Below are 21,001 nucleotides of genomic sequence, written 5' to 3'. Positions count from 1 at the left end.
AGAAGTACACAGAGGTCACTGGAGACACAGGAGCACACAGGGGTCACAGAAGACACAGGAGCACACAGGGGTCACGGAAGACACAGGAGCACACAGGGGTCACGGAAGACACAGAAGTACACAGAGGTCACTGGAGACACAGGAGCACACAGAGGTCACTGGAGACACAGGAGCACACAGAGGTCACTGGAGACACAGGACCACACAGAGGTCACTGGAGACACAGGAGTCACGGAAGACACAGGAGCACACAGGGGTCACTGGAGAGAAAAGAGAGCCTTTTCTCCTGATTGGCCATGGTGCAGAGCTGTGCAAATTTCAGGTCTGGATGGATAGAAATACAAAGCCTTTGGCAGGTAAATCATCTCATATACAGTATATATATATATATATATATATATATTTCATGGGTGTATTTAGCTTTTTGCCTGGAGTTCAGATTTGAGTACATTCTGCTTCTGACACCATATCCTGGAGTCTCCTGACACGGGTCCCTGGCTGAGCGCTGAGGGAGGACAAGCGGAGATTATTATTATAGATGGCAGTGCGCAGTTCAGCTCATCCATAAACCTTTAGCGCACACAAACACCTGTCCTGTGACAGTTGCTTTCCTCCCCATCACACACACTCCACGGCTCCCATTTATCATTTTTCTCCGTTTTTAATGTGATGAACCGCGCGGTGACAAGAGCAGCAAATGTTAATTTCCAGAGCGTGCGGCGCGGCGCTTCCATGTTAATTGCCGCTCTCGTACTCCAACGATTTACATGCAAATCTGCATTTCTACCTTTGTTTGTAATTAGGAGATTGTTTATAAAAATTTATGGAGTGTCGGATCAGTTCAGCACAACGTGGCGCCCACAGAGGGCTCTCAGACAGTGGCGCCGCCTGTGATTCCTCGCCGGAAAGACGGTCGTCTGTTGAGCAGGGACAGGTGAGGTGATCAATCTTACACACAAGAATATCACACTTAATGGGCTGGAGGTTTTATGTACTGATGGAACTTTGAGTAAAGTTTTCTGCGAGGAACGTGCGTGACTACAGAGAGACTCGCGGCTGAAGGTGAAATCAATCGATGAACCGATATCCAGGCGACATTACACCGCGCTGGAAATAAACTCCAATATTTTTTTAAATAGGGATATGAGATTTATACATTGTACACAAATCATTTTATAATTATTAGTGTTAGGATTACAGGGAGGGTTACTGTAAGGGAGTGTAACGCCCTGTACACACGATTGGTCCATCCGATGAAAACGGTCTGATGGATTTTTCCATCAGTTGTCCGATGAAGCTGACGGATGATCAGTCGTGCCTACACACCATCGGTTAAAAAACCGATCATGTCAGAACACGGTCACGTAAACCACGTACAACGGCACTATAAAGGGGAAGTTCAAATCCAATGGCGCCACCCTTGGGGCTGCTTTAGCTGATTTTGTTTTAGTAAAAGACGTTTCACGCTTTTCTGTCTGTTACAGCGTGATGAATGTGCTATCTCCATAACGAACGCTAGTTTTACCAGATTACAGGGAGGGTTGGTGTTAGGATTTGAAAAACCGCTGCGCAAATACCGTGTGACATTAAATTTGCAACGCTATTTTATTCCCTAGCATCTCTGCCAAAAAAAAAATACAGGGGTAGATTCAGGTACCACTGCGCACTCCTTACGGAGGCGCAGCGTCCCGTTTTTGCCCTGCGCCCCCTGCAAATTAACCGCGCTACGCTTCATTCACGAAGCAGTAGCCACGTAATTTGCGTGGGCGCTCCTCAAAAATGCCCGGCGTAAGGGCGCCTAATGTAAATTATCCCGTAGGGGGCGGGAATCATTTAAATTAGGCGCGTTCCCGCGCCGAGCGTAGCGCGCATGCTCTGTCGGGAAACTTTCCCGACGTGCATTGCGGCAAATGACGTCGCAAGGACGTCATTTGCTTCAAAGTGAACGTGAATGGCGTCCAGCGCCATTCACAATTCACTTACGCAAACGACGTAAATTTCAAATTTCGCGACGCGGGAACGACGGGTATACGTAGCATTGGCTGCCCCTGCTATTAGCAGGAGCAGCCTTACGCGAAACCCGGCGTACGCAAACAACGTAAACTGCGTACGCAGGGCTCGCGTAGGGTTGTGAATTGGCGTTAGTATGCAATTTGCATACTATACGCTGACCACAGCGGTAACGCCCCCTAGCGGCCAACGTAAGAATGCAGCCTACGATATGACTGGCATAAGAGCCTTATGCTAGTCATATCTTAGGCTGCCGTCGGCGTAACGAGGTTCCTAAATCAGGAGCATTCGTAACGCCGGCGCAAGTAAGCAATTGCGCTGCGTAACTATGGTTACGCAGACGCAATTGCTTCTTGAATCTAGGCCACAGTGTTTGGGGGTTATAATTCATTTTCTACTAAAATATACAGATTTAGGCTGGGTTCACACTAGTGTGATGCTAGACAACGCATGTGATTCCCACCCCATTGCTGTGCAGATCAAATGCGATGTCTGTGCAAAGCAAATTTAGCCATACTGAAATCGCATCACATTCGTACCAAAATGATGCAGGGCCAGTCACGTCCAACAACCACCCCCCTGGTTGGCCTGCGCCACCCCCCTCCCGCTGTCGGTCGGTCGGACAGCACTCCTACGGGCGATGGGCGGCAGCTTCCACTGCGTCTCCTCCTCCTCTGCATTAGAGCGGCTTCCGCCGTAAGTCTCCTCCTTCCTCCTCCAAGGATCCCCTGTCAGCCAATCGGGTGACGGGTTTCAGGACCCGCTTCCTGATTGGCCTTGGAGTAGGATTTAGTGTGATAATAGCGAATATTAATTGATTCGCTATGGTCACACAACTGGGTAGGCTCAGGGCACAATTCTCTGAGCCCACCCTTTTATGAAGCCTATTAGAGCCTCTGGCTATAATCACGTGCTTAAAAAAAAAAACACCCCCTCCATTGCAATCCATGCGTCCGGCGCCCTGCATGTAGATTAGGGGGCTGGATCCAGGGATGGGGGGGGGCAGTGCCAGTGCGCCCATAATGGACTGTGCAGGACCCTGTTTTTCGGTCTGCACAGTAATCAGATTGCATTGGTGTTCACAACCATGGGATCCGATTCCTGTACAATTTCACAGTTCACACTGCAATCTACAAACCGGTGGGGGTCATTAACTTTACGCCGCCGTAAATTAGGGCGCAAGTTCCGTATTCAGAAAGAACTTGCGCCCTAAGTTACGTCGGCGTAACGTACGTGGTCCGGCGTAAGCCCGCCTAATTCAAATCTGGATGATGTGGGCGTGTTTTATTTAAATTTCATGTGACCCCACATATTTTACGTTTTTTACGAACGGCGCATGCGCTGTTCGTGAAAGAATCCCAGTGCGCATGCTCGAAATTACGCCGCAAATCGTCATTGCTTTAGAAGTGAACGTAACTTACGTACAGCCCTATTCGTGAACGACTTAGGCAAACGACGTAAGTAAAATTTTCAAAATTCGACGCGGAAACGACGTCCATACTTAACATAGGATACCCTTCATATAGCAGGGGTAACTTTACGCCTAACACAAACGACGTAAAAAAAAAGCGCCAGGCGGTCGTTCGTTTCTGAATCGGCGTAAATACCTAATTTGCATATTCCTCACGTAAATATACGGAAGCGCCACCTAGCGGCCAGCGTGAATATGCAGCCTAAGATACGACGGTGTAAGACACTTACACCAGTCGGATCTTAGGGATATCAGGCGCATAGATACGACCACGCACACTCAGAGATACGACGGCGTATCCGGAGATACGCCGTCGTATCTCCTTTCTGAATCCGGGCCCTGGTCTTCAAGTGGTTAAGTTCTCATGGAATATTCTCTTCTCCACTTTTCCTCTCCCGCGACTCTTCTACGGATAAAGTTTAGCGCAGCCCTGAACTCGCACACGCCGGCGACCCTCTTCGTGCTTTTCGCTGTGGCCCGGAACTGAAGTGCGGCGTGGGGAAAGCGGCTCCCCTGGACGTCGTTATTCCACAGCCTTGCACAAAAGCCATTTTACAGGCATTTTATCAATTACGCGCTCATTGTCCATGAAGCATTATAGGCTCGGAGAACCTCGCTCGCAGCGAGCGGCATTAATGCGGTAACCTTGCTTTATGTTGCCGTCACCCCGACGCCGGTTACCTTGAAAGGCTGAAGTAATATTGAAGCTGTGATGGGAGATAGCGGCAAACAAAACAGCACTAAAGAGAGGACAATTGCTTTATTTATCTAATGTACAATATGTGCAAGAAAACAACACTGACAAGAGGAAACTGATCAGCAGAAGCTATTAAAAATCGCCCACCCAGCTGCGCTAAAGTGTACCTGCGGCATCTACGGGGCAATGGCGTATTTTGATGGTTGAAAAGCAACATTAGGTTGTCTTAACGTGTATCTAAACCCAAGAACAAAAATGTAATACATTGTAGCTCATCAGTTCTTATGCCGCGTACACACCATCGTTTTCTGCGATGGAAAAAAGCGACGCTTTATGTGCTTTAAAAAAACGTCATTTTTCAAACTTCAATTTGAACAACGACGTAGCATACACACCATCGCTTTTTCACAACGCTCTAGCACAGCGCAGTTCCGTCAATCACGCACTACGTCACTATAAAGGGTCGTTTCCATGCGGAAGACGGCCTCTTTTGCTGATATCGTGTTGCTGCGTGTTAGTAAAAGTTTGGTGAGATACGATTCGTGATTTTCAGTGACTGTGCTTTAAATTTCGTTTTCTGTCGTACAGTTTGTCTATTTGTTGTCGGATCTGTGATACAGTGCTTGTACTAAGGACGTATTTGTTTAGGCATTACGTTTGGTGTGCACGGTGCTGTTTAGCAGGTCGTTCTTCAAAGGCCATTCTTTACTTCAGGGCGTAATTTTTAGTCTGATCTGATTTGACGACCGTTTTCTAGCCATGTTGCGGGTACGAACTCGTCGCCGAGATCGTGCTGTGCTTGTTGTTAGGATGTGTGCTGCATCCCAGCGACGGTCCATGAACAGGGTGAGGAGGAGGTTGTGGACCAAGAACTGGTTGCTACGCAGGGACCAGTTCTCTCATATGCCTCTGCTGCGGGAGATCCGAGAAAATAACCCTGATGATTTCAGGAATTTTCTTAGGATGTCTGACCCCGTATTTCAGCAGCTTTTGGCTTTGGTGTCGCCATATATCACCAGGCAGGACACCGTTATGCGGGAAGCCATCACTGCTGAGCAGAGGCTAGTTGCTACGTTGCGCTACCTTGCAACAGGGAGAAGTCTGCAGGACTTGAAGTTCTCGACGGGCATCTCCCCCCAGGCTCTGGGCCTCATAATCCCTGAGACCTGTTCGGCCATCATTCAGGTTCTTCAGGAGGACTATGTTAAGGTAAGTGGTGTTCTTTCAATGGTCAAACTAATTCCCAAAAAAAAAAAAAAAAAAAGTAATAATTTTCTAATATGCTCAGAATGCTCACTTTGTCTCTATGTATGCTGTTCTACACAATTAGTAAAGCCCTACATGTTTATTTAATTTAGCCAACCTGTCCATCATTCTATGTTGTGGGCAAACCCACCTAGCATAGTCCCTATCTTCCCGTTTATTTGTGGCCTCCATTGTAGTGCTGCATTTTGTGTGTCCCTATATCCCCGTTTATTTGTGGCCTCCATTGTAGTGCTGCATTTTGTGTGTCCCTATATCCCCGTTTATTTGTGGCCTCCATTGTAGTGCTGCATTTTGTGTGTCCCTATATCCCCGTTTATTTGTGGCCTCCATTGTAGTGCTGCATTTTGTGTGTCCCTATATCCCCGTTTATTTGTGGCCTCCATTGTAGTGCTGCATTTTGTGTGTCCCTATATCCCCGTTTATTTGTGGCCTCCATTGTAGTGCTGCATTTTGTGTGTCCCTATATCCCCGTTTATTTGTGGCCTCCATTGTAGTGCTGCATTTTGTGTGTCCCTATATCCCCGTTTATTTGTGGCCTCCATTGTCCAAACCCCCCCCCCTAGATTTTTGAAATACATACTAATAATTATTTTTCTTCTTTAGATATTTTTTGGGGGGTTGTTTCTCATCTCATCTTGAGCCCCACTCCCCCTAAATATATTTTTTAAACATCAGAGGGGGGTGATTAATATGCTTAATTGTTCACATTTTTTTTTTTAATACTAACCTTTTTTGTTGAATTGTTGGTGGGATCCCTTGTAATTTTAGCTATATTCTGTTTAAAATCTTTGTTCTAATGTTTTTTATTTTTTCTTTCTATCCAGTTCCCCACCACGCCACAGGAATGGCAGACTGTGGCAGCGGACTTCTCCCAGCGTTGGAACTTTCCGAACTGTGGAGGAGCCATTGATGGCAAGCACATCCGCATTGTGCCCCCACCCCATAGTGGATCCCATTTCTTCAATTATAAGGGATTCCACAGTGTTGTTTTGATGGCGGTGGTCTCAGCAAATTACGAGTTTTTGTACGTGGATGTTGGGAAAAATGGCCGGATGTCGGACGGCGGTGTCTTTGCGGAGACGGAGTTCGCACAACGGCTTCGGTTGGAGGACCTAGGATTGCCACCTGCGGAGGAGAACGAAGAGGGTCTGCCCTTCGTGTTTGTAGCAGATGAGGCTTTTGGTTTGGGTCCCCACCTCATGAGGCCATTTCCCGTACGCACCCTCACCCATGAGAGGAGGGTTTTTAATTATCGGCTGGCCAGGGCAAGACGTGTGGTAGAGAATGCCTTTGGAATCATGGCCAGCCGATTCAGATTGTTTTTAACAGCAATAAACATGGCGGAATACAAGTGGAATTACATCATACTATCTTGTTGCATTTTGCACAATTTTTTGAAAAGAAATTCTCAAACGTACCTGACGGTATTGCCTGATGAGGCTGATCTTGTGGCTCCGGAGCCGGGACATCAGGCTAGCCATAGAGGCTTGGCCCCCCAAACCGCACGTGCAGTGCGTCAATCCTATGTGGACTATTTTATGGGGAGGGGGGCCATTGCAATGCCTGATCTTGTTTAAAAAAATAAATTTACTTTTTGTTTGATGAAACAGTGTTTATTTTTTTGATTTTAGTTATTTGTAAGTTTTGGGGGGTAATGTTTCTTTTTCGTAGGTTCTCATCCAGCCATGTGTTTGGGATGTAATAAATTCCCATGAGTGTTAAATCTTAATAACTCTACAAATATGCCTGATTAATTTAATGAGTCTGCATTGATACCAATAACTACACACAAATTGTTTGGAGTCCAAAATGTTATTTATTTGTTACTTTTTTAGTTTTGATTAGTACAACAAATCATTTTTTTTTTTTTTTTCGTCTTTTTTGATTATTTCAAAATATAAAATATTTTCTTTATTTTTTTGGTCTTTTTTGATTATTACAAAATATAATTTTTTGTTATTTTTTTTGGTCTTTTTTGATTATTTCAAAATATAATATATTTTCTTTATTTTTTTGGTCTTTTTTGATTATTACAAAATATAATATTTTTTTTATTTTTGTTGGTCTTTTTTGATTATTAGAAAATATATTTTTTTTATTTTTTTTTTTTTTTTTTTAAATTCAAGGAAAAAAGAAAATACACCAAAAATTAAACCCTCCCCAAAACATTAATAAAATTTTTTAGCTGCCGTTCCAGCGTCTTGGCTTTGTGGCGTATTTCACGGCAGGCCAGACGTATGTCCTCAACTTGGGCCCTGCAGGTGAGAACCTCGCCGATGAGGAGCTGGGCACTATACGTGTCCAGTCCCTGACCAGCCCGATTTCCTCCTGAAATGTGGAACCAAAACATGTGTTAAAAGATTGTATGCCTATATCTATATTCACAGAAAATGTGGTAGATGTTACTTTACCGGATGTTGAGGCAGGTTCCTCTTCCTCTACATCCCTCGGGGGTGTGGCTTGATTGGCTTGTGCCTCCTGCCTTTGTGCTTCATTGTGCCCTACAAGATTGAAGAAAGGGAAAACATGAGGTTCAACCATTAAGAGCGGCCTGAAATGACACCCAAAAATTAAAAAATGATAAACAAAAGGTCACTATTGTTGATTTTTAAACAATTATCAATAAAATAGACCAATATTTAATCCATTCACAAAGTAATCTCAAATCAGTTAACACAATTTTTACGTTTAGATATGTAAGCTAAACAAGTCTCCCCTGGATCTGCTCACCCCTGTGTGTGACCCAACATAGGTTGTGATTGTGACAAACAATTGTGCTACTGAGTACACATGTTCAATAAAAAAAGGAGTAGCAAACGCTCCTTTTTGTGAATCTCAAGGTATTTACGTTTCTTCTAAAATAAGCTGAAACACATTTCCATCTAGTCCAGAATTGAATACACCTTTTTTTTAAGCCCCAAAAATGTCAGAACTTTCATATTTGTGTCGACTAATTGGTCATAGGAGTCGTCGTTCATTCGCCCACAATTCCTCAATTTACGATTTTTGATCAGATACAGTGCTTCAACTCCCCTTTGCACATGCCAACTAGGCATGATGCCATTTCTCGTTAATATGGTCTTGGATTATTGAAAGTCACCGAATGAACGACGACTACGACGACTGCATCATGCGTCCACATTCATAATATTCATTTTATGGTCAACCTGGCACAAAAAAAAAAGGGCACAAAGAACACACAAAAATAATTAAATACACATGGAAAAAACTTACTTCTTCTTCGAATCACCTTATTAATTCGGTAAAGTTGGTGGGGTTCCCTTTTTTTCAAATCCGACCACCTTTTGCGCAGGTGCTCTCTGCTCCTGGTTTTACCAAACTTCCGCTGGAGCCTACGGATGACCTTCTCCATAATTTGTGCTTTTACTTTATTGGGATGCATGTAGGGGCCATGCTTGGCATCATAGTCCTCCCTCCTCAATATGGTGACCATCTCCACCATTTCATTAAATGACATGTTGGAGGCTCTGCAGCGGAATCTGCGGCGTGGTTGGGCCTGGCCTGCCTCCTGGCTTGAGCTGGAATACACCTCCATGTTGTCCATCTTTTCTCCCTCACCAAACGACAGAGAAGGGGCGTGGAAAGGACGATACCGAACGTCAGGGGCGGGGTGTCGTGCGGAGCGTCACGCGTGCGTAGTGTAAAAGGGATGGGACGTGTTTGGAAACGGCCTGCATAGTCTGTGGAAGAAGTCGTAATTCCCGATCTTTCCTAATAACGACGAGACGTAAGTTTTTAATTCCGACTTTATTATAGTGAATAGGGAATGAGTTTGTGGGCTAGTTAGGGGAAGTAAGCTAGTGCCTTTAATTACATTATGTTTTGGCTTCTGTTTCATGTGCAGAAAGAATGGATGCCTTCAAGGATGCGGACTTCCTGACAGACTTCATCCAAAAATGGAAGGAACATCCAGTTCTGTGGCAAACCAAAAGCACACTAAATAAAAACAAAGATGCCAGGGAGAAAGCTAGACAGAGCATGCTTGTTTTTGTGAAAACAAGGGTCCCCAACGCCACAACAGCCACTGTGAAAAATAAAATCAATTCCATCAGGGGCACCTACAGGGCCCAACGGGTCCAAGTCCTGGCCTCAATGAGGTCTGGGGCTGCAGCTGACTCCATCTACAAACCAACCCTGTGGTACTACAGTCAGCTGCAGTTCCTGGACGACCACATAGAGACCAGGCCATCCCTGTCTACCCTTCCCCCAAGAGGTAGCTCCCAGCTTCCCAGCAGCCAATCCTCCAGTCTTCCCTGCAGACAAGAGCAGACAAGCTCGGAGGAAGAGGAAGAGTTCCTGGAGGACCCCAATTGTGAGCCGTGGAGAATGGTATGTGTTTTTTGTTTGAATTTAGTTAGTATATGACAAGTATAGTAATAATGGTAAATGTATGTTACTATTGTTCTAAATTCTATGTGAATCTTGTAAAGTTTAGGGATAGGATCAATAGTCAGTAGTGGGAAAACATGATGGGGTCAAAATGGGCAAATTAATAATGTTGATGAAGGAGTGGGTGGCATTTTCAGATAGGCCAGTAGGGGGGGAGTAACGCAATACACCTGCAAGGGGTCCCAGATGGAAGACACCCTTTTTGAGTACTATCTAGTTGACACTAAATTGATTAACCTAATTTTTGGGTAAAAGGCCACTTATTTACTAAATTAGGCATGCAACAACCCACATAATTCCAGGGGGACCATGTCTGAAGGTGTTTAAGGGGCCACATAATTAAGGATGGCGACCCTGTGTGTAATATATATTGACATTCAATTTGCATCACTCATGATTGTAAAAATGTGTGTGATTAATGACAAACACAAATAACATATGTTCCTTTTTTTCATACACAGGCAGACCCAAGCCAGGAACAGCCAGGGCACACAGGGAGCCAGGAACAGCCAGGGCCCACAGTGAGCCAGGAAGAGACAGGGCCCACAGGGAGCCAGGAGGAGCCAGGGCCAACTGCAAGGCAGGAGGTGGCAGAGCCCACTGGGAGCCAGGAGGTGGCAGGCCCCAGTGGGACCCAGGAGGCACGCCGGCGGGATACCATCTCCCGGATCCCTCCATTCCGCAATCCCAATAAACGGCTCAGGAGTATGCGACAGATGGAGGAGGAGACCCAGGGCCTGCTTCGCCAAGCTACTGCAGCCATCCGAGAGCCACCCAGTGAAGTTGAGGGGTTCGCAGCGCTCATTGCAGCCAAGCTGTACAATCTGGAGCAGAGCCAGCGTGTGCGCTGCGAACTCCTCATGTTCGAAGCCATAACCATGGCATCCCTGGGGCAGCTCGATGACGACACCCACATTGTGCGGATTGCTCCTCCTGTCCTTGCTGCTCCTCCTGCTCCTGCTCCTGCTCCTGCTCCTGCTCCTGCTCCTGCTCCTGCTCCTGCACCTGCTCCTGCTCCTGCTTCTCCACCTCATGAGGCTGCTATGGCTCCTGCCACCTCATCTCCTCCAGGAACCCAGCCCCCAAGGACTCGGGCTTCCGGGAAGGCTGCAGGGAAGACTGCAGGGAAGGCTGCTGGGAAGAAAAGGGCGAAGAAATAATACGGTGCCCCTGATGGAATTTTTATGTGGACTCACAGGCTGTATTTGTGGCTTCGGGGACCCTTGTTTTCAGAAAAAAACAAGCATGCTCTAAAGTGCTGCCTACCCTGGCATCTTTGTTTTTATTATGTTGTGTTTTTGGTTTGCCACTTTTTTTTTTTCTAAATTTTTATGAAGACTAAAATAAAAATTTAATTTTCAGCCAAATTTAAACATGTTTCTTTATTGTAGATTTGAGAGATCAGTATTGAGTGGGCAGACCCATGACAAAAAAAATAATGAAAACATTAACAAGGTAAAAAAACATGCTTGTGGGTGAGTAAACTAAAAAATTAGGTTGTTGCATACACTTCACACACTCCTAAATAAAAAAATAATAGAGATTACTAATCAAATTGGTGAGAAAAATTTTTAAAAAAAATAAAAGGTGGACCAATATATATATTTAAAATGTTTAAGATGGAAGATACAACTAAATAACAGAACACAAACATAAACATTATCAAACAAGAAAGAAACTAATTAAAAGCTTGTCATAACTATGCAACAAGATCAGCCGCAACAAACGTCCATTTCTGGGTAGCAGTTAAAAGCAGGGGTTAAAGATGCGGTTTATTTTCTTGTCTATAAGCTGAAAAACACCTTAACGAATGTGCTGATTCCATTCTGAACAGTCGTTTTACATGAATGAGCGCTGCCGTCTCCTAACTTGCTTCTGAGCATGCGCGGGCTTAAATCGACGTTTTTACGTACACACGGTCAATGTTTAGAACACAGAAAACGACGTCGGCCAAAAACGACACATAAAATTGAAGCATGCTTCAATTTTTTTCTGTCGTTTTTTAGAAGACATAAAACGACGTTTTTGCCCACACACGGTCAATTAAATTGACGTTTTTGAAAATGACGTTTTTTTCCATCGCAGAAAACGATGGTGTGTACGCGGCATTACAAGTGGGGACTGCATTCGTTTTCATTTTTTCCTTTATTTTCTCCTGGTGATCCTGCCAGTAACTAGTGATGAGTGCTGGGCCAATGAGCTGCGGGCGGGGGATTCCCCACTCTGGAGCTGCAGAAGCGCAAAGGAGCGGGTATGCTCTTGACATCAATGACCCAGTAGGGCCACATGACCATATTAGGACAATGCCAATGAACTAATATTACCGTTTCCCTTGGGCTGCATTTTTCAGGGGGCATGGATGGGAGAACAAGTATGGGGGGGATAGGGGAGCCCTCCTCTTTCTCTGACCCCCCTCCCTCTTTCTCTCTCGCTTACCCCCTCTCTCACCCCACCTCCCTCTCTCGCTTACCCCCTCTCTCACACCACCTCTCTCTCTCTTACCCCCTCTCTCACCCCACCTCCCTCTCTCTCACACCCCCTCTCTCACACCCCTTCTCTCTCTCTCCAACCCCCCTCTCTCTCTCCCACCCCCTTCTCTCTCACCCCCACTCTCTCTCTTGCCCACCCCCTCTCTCTCACCCTCTCTCTTGCCCACCCCCCCTCTCTCTCACCCCACTCTCTCCCACCCCCCTTCTCTCTCACCCCCACTCTCTCTCCCACTCCCCTCTCTCTCTTGCCCACCCCCTCTCTCTCTCTCATCCCCCCTCTCTCTCATCCTCCCTCTCTCTTACCCACCCCCTCTCTCTCACCCTCTCTGTCTTACCCCCCCTCTCTCTCACCCACCCCCCTCTCTCATCCCCCCACTTTCTCACACCCCCCTTTCTCTCACAACCCTCTCTCTCTCTCGCCCCAACCCCTCTCTCTCTTATCCACCTTCTCTCTCAACCTCTCTCTCTTACCCCCCCTCTCACTCTCATCCCCCCTCTCTCTCACCCCACTCTCTCTCTCTTAAACCCTCTCTCACCCCTCTCTTTCTCTCTCTCACCCCCTATATCCCCTCTTGCTCTCATCACACAGAGACAGCTTGTGAGGAAAGGAGAGCCGATCTAACAGGGCACAGTGAGTACCCTAATAATCAGGGCATTGATCATCAGTGCAGCCTCATCAGTTCACCACATTAGTGCACATCAGTGTCGCCTCATCAGTGCACATCAGTGTCACTTCATCAGTGCACATCAGTGTCACTTCATCAGTGCACATCAGTGTCACTTCATCAGTGCACATCAATGCAGCCTCATCAGTGCCCCACATCAGTGCACATCAGTGTCACTTCATCAGTGCAGTCTCATCAGTGCACATCAATGCATCCTCATCAGTGCCCCACATCAGTGCACATCAGTGTCACTTTATCAGTGCAGTCTCATCAGTGCACATCAATGCAGCCTCATCAGTGTCCCACATCAGTTCATCCTCATCGTTGTCTCTTCATCAGTGCAGCCTCATCAGTGCACATCAGTGCAAACTCATCCGTGCCCCACATTAGTGGACATCAGTGCAGCCTCATCAGTGTCGCTTCATCGGTGCAGTCTCATCAGTGTCATTTCATCAGTGCAGTCTCATCAGTGCACATCAATGCGGCCTCATCAGTGCCCATCATTACGACATCACCAGTGCAGTCTCATCAGTGCACATCAATGCAGCCCCATCAGTGTCCCACATCAGTGCATCCTCATCTGTGTCGCTTCATCAGTGCAGCCTCATCAGTGCCCCACATCAATGCAGCCTCATCAGTGCCCATCAGTACGACATCATCAGTGCAGTCTCATCAGTGCACATCAATGCAGCCTCATCAGTGTCCCACATCAGTGCATCCTTATCTGTGTCGCTTCATCAGTGCAGCCTCATCAGTGCCCCACATCAATACAGCCTCATCAGTGCCCATCAGTACGACATCAGTGCAGTCTCATCAGTGCACATCAATGCAGCCTCATCAGTGTCCCACATCAGTGCATCCTTATCTGTGTCGCTTCATTAGTGCAGCCTCAGCAGTGCCCCACATCAATGCAGCCTCATCAGTGTCTCTCATCAGTGCATCCTCATCTGTGTCGCTTCATCAGTGAAGCCTCATCAGTGCAGCCTCATCAGTGCCCATCTGTACGACATTATCAGTGCACATAATTGAAGAAGAAAAATTACCAATTTGCAAAATTGTAAAACAGAAACTAAGAAAAACGTTTTTCTTGAATATTTTTGGTCTTTGTGCGTTTTTGTGTCTTTTTATAAGAATAAAAAAAAAAAAACAGCGGTGATTAAATACCACCAGAAGAAAGCTCTATCTGTCTCAAAAAATTATAAAAATTTCATATGGGTACAATGTTGTGTAGCGCTACCCCCTCAGGAGCCGCTGGTTGTTTTGGGATCGGCGTATTAAGTTACCTCTAATCGTTGTCTAGGGATGATTGTAGTGAGTAGAGCATTAAACGAATGTCCAATCAGCAAGTAAGATTTTCTGAATGCTTTATTGTCTCGGCCCAACAAGACCAACATCAACATGAAATAGGACAGGAAAGGTTGATGAGGTAAGAAAACCTTGCAGTATCAGGCTTGGATAGAAGGAGAGCAATCCTGCTCCCAGTAGTAGTAGATACAATTCGTCACCACTCTAGCCAGAGTGGGTGAAGTGCCCCCGGACAGACTCCTACCACGAGCCTGGCAGCCGAAGTGTCACTTTAAGGTTGCTGGCAGGGACAGACCTCTGCCACAGGCCTGGCTCTAGTGGGACCTCTGCCACAGGCCTGGCTCTAGTGGAACCTCTGCCACAGGCCTGGCTCTAGTGGGACCTCTGCCACAGGCCTGGCTCTAGTGGAACCTCTGCCACAGGCCTGGCTCTAGTGGGACCTCTGCCACAGGCCTGGCTCTAGTGGAACCTCTGCCACAGGCCTGGCTCTAGTGGGACCTCTGCCACAGGCCTGGCTCTAGTGGGACCTCTGCCACAGGCCAGGCTCTAGTGGAACCTCTACCACAGGCCTGGCTCTAGTGGGACCTCTGCCACAGGCCTAGAACTTGGATCAGCGGAATAGTTGAGCTTATCCTCCCAGTAAATTGTGCTTTGGGGTCACCGACTGACAGTACTGAGGTTACTTGTCAGTGTTCGGTCACCCAGATCCCTGATGGTTCGTTCAAGCTTCTCAGACAACCTGCCTCTCGGTTCTCCCTGAGCCGATCCCCCACCGCACAGCACATAGCTTAGGATCTCTTCAGTAGAGTTGGGGACCCAGTAAGTCACTGGGGCCCCCGGTAGCATCAGTTGCTCCAGGCCAGGAGGGCCCAGAGTCAGGAACTCCGCGTTGCGCGCGACCCCAGGCCAGGTAGGCCATAGTGGTGGGGCCCGCGATGTGCGCACACCCTAAAGGTGTGTGCCGCACCCGGAACCAGGAACCCGCGAAGAACCCAGAACAACGGCCTCCGCCACAGAAATACTCCTCCCCAGCATGCCCCAGCGAGGGAAAACTCCTCTAATTGGCTGCTAGGGAAAAGCGGCTCCGCCTGGACCCCTCTGGCGCCACCTGCCGCCCAGGGATGGCGTCTCATCCCTAGAACGCAGTCTAGCACACAAAACAATCCAGATTTGGCGACAGACAAAATTGACATAATTCAGAATGAGTGCAAATTCTCTCTCTCATTCTCCCACTAACTTTAGCGTAGCGCCTTTACTGAAAGTAAGGGGGCGCTAAAGTTGCATGACCGCGCAATTGTCATTCAAAGTGCTGAAAATTGGCCTGGGCAGGAAGGCAGTAGAAGTGCCTGGTATTGAAGTGGTTAATATCTTTTTCGAGGGACGTTCCTGTCGAAGAAAAAAAAAAGGCAGGGGTCCCAATCCTTCTTTCTGTGCCGTAACTGGCTGCTACAGTGTGGCAGTTGACTAAACACGGTAATCAAGGGTTGTAGTGCGACTGATGCGTTTCCTATGCGGCAGCAGCAAAAAAAAAAGGAAGAGAGAAGTCCGCCTGTCTTGCAATGTTCTTTTTTTTTTATTAGGTTTGGGATGAACCTGATTTCTCTGGCATTGATTGCCGCGTCTTGGTTGTTAATGAAGGGAGTAAACAGGGGCGCAGCTGCGTGTCGCGTTGTGGAGAGCTGTAGCGGCACGCAAGTAAAAAAAAAAGAAAAGAAAAATGATGCCTTGGGCCCGAGAGATGATTGCGGCTCCAATTTAGCTCTTCATAGCGGATGACAGTGCGTACGTGATGTGATCGGAATATGCAGCGAGAGAAATTCATTTAACAAGGAGAGTTGTCGGCGAAGAAATGTTCCCTGGGCTGTCTCCAAGAAGATAAACAGCCAACCAAACGGGAGACGGTCCCGGGGAACAAAACTCAACTCCTTGTTAGGGAACTTCGGCTGGTACATTTTGGAGGCCTTAAAGGAGTTGTAAAGGAAACATTTTTTTTTTTTGCTGAAATGACTGTTTACAGGGTATAGAGACATAATAGTTAACTGATTCCTTTTAAAAATGATTAAAAATAGATAAAAATCAATCATATAATGTACCTACAGTTTCAGTTTCGTTTTTGCATGCTGTTTCCTGCTTCTGTGATGTACAGAGACTCAGAGCCAATACAGGGCAGTGATGGTTTGTAAAACAAAACTGATTGGTGTTGAGGGGTTTTAGACACCAGGGCCAGATTCACGCAGATGGGCGTATTTTTGGGCGGGCGAAACGTATTTGATTTAGGTTACTCCGCCGCAAGTTTTTCAGACAAGTGCTTTATTCACAAAGCACTTGCCTGTAAAGTTGCGGCGGCGTAGCGTAAATCACCCACACTAGGAAGTACTAACATTGGGTGACACTATGACAATACTTATAAAATACATCTTCATAACATTTCCACAACAAGCCATACAAACTGTATGGCTGAATTCGCACTGCACAGACATTGCAGTGCGAGTTACATGCGATATCTGGGATCACACCAGTGTGAACTCAGCCTAATGCATGACTAAGGTTTCCCTGAGCTCTAAGGGTTAGCGAAAGTGGTGGCACAGCAGAAGGTGTTTCCTTTCAGGCACCCTGTCAGGAACATTAAATCAGACAGAGAAAGAAAGTGCAGTTAAAATGACACCTTTAATAAAATGGGAAAAAACAGTTCAGGAACGTGGTCAAAAAACAGAAGCCAGGGTTTGGATGTCAGAGCGGAAAATCAGACAAGCCGGGGTCAGGAAACCATAAGTCATTGTAGTTAGCAGCAAAAATCAGGAACAGGAATTGGAAGGGAACTCAGCCTGGCCAAATCATACACAGGAAGCACTTAGAGATAATAGACCACGCAAGGGCAAGGAAGAAATTAGCTAAGCTGCTTAAATAGCAAAAAGGGTCTGGCTGTAGGCTGGACTTATGAGACAGGTTAATGGTAACCAGGTGAGTCACTGTGGTAACAACGAGTGGCTAGCAATTAACTGACAGCTGAGCAGCCTCTGTGCACTAAAGAAAAGAGCTGCTCATTCAGTAACAGGAGCCCAGCCCTGACACACCCTCATTGAAGCCTCAGCCAGAGCCATACTAAGCGGGAGGAGTCCATGATCTCTAATTCATGCATATTTTATTGCAGCTTGAGCTACAGAGCCCTGTAAAGAACAATCAGTAAGAGGAAACTGCAGAATGTGTAAAGGTGTTGGGAGCACCCCCCTGCTTTTTATTAATATATATATTTTTTTAGTCCTGACTTTAAAGAAAATATGTACCGCAATACATTCCCTTTAAGAGAATTATTTTTCTGTCCACTGAGAAGACGCTGGAGGACGGCGGACGTTACAGGTCATGAAGGTTATAATAAGGCTGAATTATTGGATATCTTTAGTGTCTGATAGAAAGTAATTTAGAGTTTACGCTCCGTCTCCCAGCTCCCCCATGTAGGCAGCCAATTATCTTCCACTCTATAAAAGCCAGCATGCGCACCGTGTTGTACTGAACTCTGAACTCAGACTGAAGTGCCTATAAATACCGTCAATAAGCGCGCTGCAGAGCCGGAGTCATCAATCATAACGCACGTCCACGGCTCAGATATTCTTTGCGTCTTTCTCAGCCCCCCTGTGGCCAATTACAGACCCGAGCCTAGGAAAACCTCCGCTCTCCATACGCTGCCTCCCCACCTCGCGGACACAGCGGGAAGGCTGTACATTTACAGGTATAAAATGTGCTAATGTAATAAGGAGTTCAGTACGGGGCTGAAACAAAAAGGGGGGGAAATCACATTTCCAAAAGTTTGCAGCCCGGGAATAATAACCATTAATATAATGTCGTTGTAAATTATAGTATGAGATTTCCAGCATGCGGGATTATACAGCAAGGAACTTTCATTGGCTTTACAAGTCCCCGTGAATGTATTCCTGACAGCTGTTGACCCCAAATGATGGCGAGACATAGATGGCACCCTTTGGTGAGATAGTGGGCAGGGGAGGGTGTTGTAAGACTCTGCCCCCAGCATGGCCCTGGGAACAAAGTAACAATGTATAGTCTGATCACTGGGGGAGAGGAGGGAACGCTTCCTCCTGCCTGCAGAGGACTGATGAAACCATCTCATTCCTTCTTTCCTTTCTTTGCTTTCTTTCTTCCCACCCCCATTTTCTTTTAACATTCCTTTATGTCCTCTCACCTCCTCTTCCTTCCTTCCTTCCTTTCTTTCTTTCCTTCCTATCTTCCTTCCTTTCTTCTTTCCTTCCTTCCTTCTTTCCTTCCTTCCTTTCTTCCTTCCTTCCCTTCTTTCCTTCCTTCCTTCCTTTCTTCCTTCCTTCTTCCCTTCCTCCCTTCTTCTCTTCCTTCCTTCTTCTCTTCCTTCCTTCCTTCTTTCCTTCCTCCCTTCTTCCCTTCCTTCCTTCCTTTCTTTCTTTCCTTCCTTCTTCCCTTCCTTCCTTCCTTCCTTCTTTCCTTTCTTTCTTCCCACCCCCTTTTTCTTTTAACATTCCTTTATGTCCTCTCACCTCCTCTTCCTTCCTTCCTTCCTTCCTTCCTTTCTTTCTTTCTTTCCTTCATTTCTTCCTTCTTTCCTTCCTTCCTTCCTTCTCCCCTTCCTCCCTTCTTCTCTTCCTTCCTTCTTCCCTTCCTTGCTTCTTTCCTTCCTCCCTCCCTTCCCTCCTTTCCTTCATTCCTTCCTATCTTCCTTCCTTCTTCCCTTCCTTCCTTCTTTCCTTCCTTCCTTCTCCCCTTCCTCCCTTCTTCTCTTCCTTCCTTCTTCCCTTCCTTGCTTCTTTCCTTCCTCCCTCCCTTCCTTCCTTCCTTCCTTTCTTCCTTCCTTTCCTTCATTCCTTCCTATCTTCCTTCCTTCTTCCCTTCTTTCCTTCCTTCCTTCTTCCCTTCCTTCCATCCTTGCTTCTTTCCTTCCTCCCTTCTTCTTTTTTTTTCCTTCTTCCCTTCCTTCCTTCATTTCTTTCTTCTTTCCTTCCTTCCTTCCTTCTTCCCTTCCTCCCTTCTTCTCTTCCTCCCTTCTTCCCTTCTTCCCTTCCTTGCTTCTTTCCTTCCTCCCTTCCTTCCTTCCTTCCTTCTTCCCTTCCTTCCTTCTTCCCTTCTTCCCTTCCTTGCTTCTTTCCTTCCTCCCTTCCTCCCTTCTTTCCTTCCTTCCTTCTTCCCTTCCTTCCTTCCTTCTTCCCTTCCTTCCTTCCTTGCTTCTTTCCTTCCTCCCTTCTTCTCTTCCTTCCTTCTTCCCTTCCTTCCTTCCTTGCTTCTTTCCTTCCTCCCTTCCTTCCTTCTTCCCTTCTTTCCTTCCCTCTGTTATCTATACACATTTGTTTTGAATATGCTTTCTTCCTCCTTCTCTTCTTCATTTCCATCTCTTTAATTATTTCTTACTTCCTTTCCCTTACTTCTCTTCTCTTTATTTATTTTGTTCTTTCTCCCTTTCCATTACTTCAGTTCATTCTTTTTTCTTTTCTCTTTATTTATTTATGTTTTTAATTTTTTTTCTTCTTTCATCCTTTCCATTACTTCCATTCATTCTTTTATTTATTTTCTTTTTTCTCTTTTCTTCTCTTTCATTTTGTTTCCATTTTTTCTTTCTTCCTTTCCATTACTTCAATTCATTCTTTTTTCTTTTCTCGCTCGTCTGTTTTTCTCTGCTCTTTATATATATATATTTTCTTCTTTCCTCCTTTCCATTACTTCCATTCATTCCCTTTCTCTCTCTCTCTTCTTTTTTCTCTTCTATTCTCTTCTTTTCTCTTTAAATTTGTTTCCATTTTTCTTCTTTCTTCCTTTCCATTATTTCATTATTTTCTCTCTCTCTCTTTTCTTTTCTTCTCTTTAAAGCGGAGGTTCACACAAAAATGGAACCCCTGCTTTTCAGAACCCTCCCCCCTCCTATGTCACATTTGGCACCTTTTAGGGGGGAGGGGGGGGGGCAAATACATATATAATACAGGTATTTTCACCCACTTCCGGGAATAGACTCCTGCGGGGGTCAAGCCCCTTCCTGTCGCCCCCCGCTGTCTTCTGGGAAACACACAGGTCCCAGAACTCATACTCAGTATGCAAGACAAGATCCACGCACATGACCTTAAGACAAAAATCTGACGCTCGGTTAGCCAACAATTGGATCGTGTGTGTACGAGGCTTTAGACTGGATTCCATTAACCGGTTAAGACCCGGACCATTATGCAGGTTAAGGACCTTGCCCCTTTTTGCGATTCGGCACCGCGTCGCTTTAACTGACAATTGCGCGATCGTGCGACTTGGCTCCCAAAAAAAATTGGTGTCCTTTTTTTCCCACAAATAGAGCTTTCTTTTGGTGGTATTTGATCACCTCTGCGGTTTTTATTTTTTGCGCTATAAACAAAAATAGAGCGACAATTATGAAAAAAATATATTTTTTACTTTTATCTATAAAAAATATCCCCAAAAAAGATATAACATTTTTTTCCCCCCTCAGTTTAGGCCGATACGTATTCTTCCACCTACTTTTGGTAAAAAAATCCCAATAAGCGTTTATCGATTGGTTTGCGCAAAATTTATAGCGTTTACAAAATAGGGGATAGTTTTATGGTATTTGTATTAATATTTTTTTTTACTACTAATGGCGGCGATCAGCGATTTTTTCCGTGACTGCGACATTATGGTGGACACATGGGACACTTTTGACACATTTTTGGGACCTTTA

This window comes from Rana temporaria, chromosome 10 (assembly GCF_905171775.1).
Source record: "Rana temporaria chromosome 10, aRanTem1.1, whole genome shotgun sequence".
Lineage (NCBI taxonomy): Eukaryota > Metazoa > Chordata > Amphibia > Anura > Ranidae > Rana > Rana temporaria.
The sequence above is the reverse complement of the archived record's forward strand: the minus strand, read 5'-3'. Positions refer to the sequence as shown.